We start from the raw sequence: 2297 nt of genomic DNA on the forward strand, positions 1-2297 counted from the left end.
TAGATGAAACATTTCAAAACATAACACAAACTAAAGGTATTCTGATTGGGTTTTAAATTGGTTTGAGAACCCCTTTAATTGCAAGATCAGTGCCTTATCCAAGGGAAACAGAGTCATACATCAAACTATAAATGAAAGCTTCGATTGCAAATCCATCTTCATTATTAAATATTCATGCATTAATGCCTTGCATAAATGCATTACTAAGATCATTCACAAAATCATCAGATCTTGAAACTATATTCCATTTTTTATGATTTATTGTAGAATTTAAATCCTTCCTTGAAGAATCCCTGCAAACAATCATAACTATCTCCTTGAGATAACAAATTTCATCCTCCTTGAGGATCTAATTTGATAAAATGGAAATACAAATCTAGAGACAATCGTGTGTGAATTTATGTATGCCTTACATACACAAGACCCTGCAACTAAAAACACCTATAACAAGAATTGAACTCCATTACTGAAGGAAAAGCCCTGCCCTGTACAATCTTCAAGAATGCTCAAAATTGGAAGCCATGAAAACTGGAGTCATTCTCACAGAATTATGGAACCCTTACAACTGAGAAGAATGGGGAATAAAAAGAGAGAGGGAACCAAATCAAATCTGTAACTGAATTGCCAAGTGTCCCTTCTCTAACTGAATTTCGTTCCCGTGAAAACTGCTTCTAAAATACTTCACATTTGTCCAAATTAACTTCATAATCAGATTCCTCGCTCCGAGAGCTTTTCGGCGATATATAATACTTTATACTTTGGCCAAAAATTGGACCCTGGGCGAATTAATTCTCATCATGGATCCATCATTTAAATATTTCGAATTTCAATATAGTCTAAACTATATCATTTATTCATTTAAAATTTGATTTTTGCCTCCATTTGTGCTCTGACGCCTTGCCACGTGGCGGCCTCTGATTGGCTGATGGGGTTGACCGGATGCCACCTGGGATGACACCTCATCATCGCCACGTCATCTGCTTCGTCACTGCCACTTGGCCGCTTGCTTGTATGCCACGTCATCGCCACCTCACCGGGACCCGCTTGCTGGACTGCCGACTGTACCCGCCACCTACGTGCCACGTGGATGGATCTCGTTCACTTTCGCTATTTCGCAGCCTTAACTCGCGTGCATCTTCCCTTTGCGAAATAGCGCGCACCGTCGATCCATCTCGAACCTGCTCACTCGTTAACCCGACCTTCGTCTGCAAAATTTTGCTTGTTTGCCTCGGGAAGCGTGCATGCGTGGGGTCCACTTGGTCTTCGTCCAGTCAACTCTTCCATCGCCTCGGGAAACGTGCTCACGTGTGGGCCCGCCTTGGGCGCCCATGGGCACCTTGTGTCAAAAGCCTTTAAGGCTTTGACATTATAGTATGGTGCGTTTTTGTATATAAATACCAAAAACTCCCAGTGCACAGCCAATGTGGGATAATGTGTTTGCCTGAAACTGTGCATTTTTTGAAACTTTTAATGGCGCCTTGCCTGGGGCTTTCATTTGTGAATGGGATTTGATGTTGCTACCAGAGGAGACCACGTGAGGAGCATTGGACTGGTTTATATTTGCTTTGAAAACCTTGAACTTTGCCTTCAAACACTACGTGAGAGGTGAGGTTTGTTTGCTCCACTCCAATCTCCATGTTATGCAGAAGAGGGGAGCTGAAGATTGTTTGCATTGGTTTGAATTTTTAAAATCTTTCAATTTCCATACACAGCATGGGAGGATTCAGGCATACACCAATTGCATTTTTTGGAGGGCTCACGTGGAGGGAGGGTCTGATTGTTGAAGTCTTGCCTGCTGCACATTGTATTTGTTTTAAAAGACTCCAGCTGCTGGCAAGCATGCATTTGAACTTTGCTTAAAAAAAAAACACATTGCCTTCTGATGATCACACAGGGAGGACTTTACTGGCATTTGTTTGAATGGTTTCCTTTTAAACTTGTATGTTCACCACCACATGAACTGCCAATTTCATTTTGTTTGAAGTTTTTGAGCCCTCCAAACTCCATCTTCAACGCTGCAAAAGGAGATTTAATTTTACACCTGCCAAATGCATTTGTCTGAAAGTTTATTGTTGTTGTAGCTGCTATCAAAGGGAGTTTCAATGCACTTGGTACCTCCAATGCCATGCACACAATAGAGAAAACAAAATGGCATTTGCTGCTAATTTTCTTTTGCTCTCACACTCTCCACGTCCAGCAATGGCTTCTGCAGGCTCCTTCAAACACCACGTGAGAGAGGTCTTTGGAGGTTGTTCCCAATATTCAGCAAGATGACTGGGCTTCACTCTTAAATCATA

General features: G+C 41.7%; 1 long non-coding RNA gene across 1 annotated transcript; it reads right to left on the bottom strand.

Moving 5' to 3' along the window:
- Positions 1–764: 764 nt before the first annotated feature.
- Positions 765–1351, bottom strand: LOC131030115 (uncharacterized). Its single transcript, XR_009102869.2, has 2 exons — positions 1073–1351; positions 765–1029 (listed from the first exon to the last, which is right to left on the bottom strand). It is a non-coding gene; the product is annotated as an uncharacterized LOC131030115 (long non-coding RNA).
- Between the last annotated feature and the right edge of the window lie 946 nt (positions 1352–2297).

Source organism: Cryptomeria japonica, chromosome 9 (genome assembly GCF_030272615.1).
Source record: "Cryptomeria japonica chromosome 9, Sugi_1.0, whole genome shotgun sequence".
In the NCBI taxonomy this organism is placed as follows: domain Eukaryota; kingdom Viridiplantae; phylum Streptophyta; class Pinopsida; order Cupressales; family Cupressaceae; genus Cryptomeria; species Cryptomeria japonica.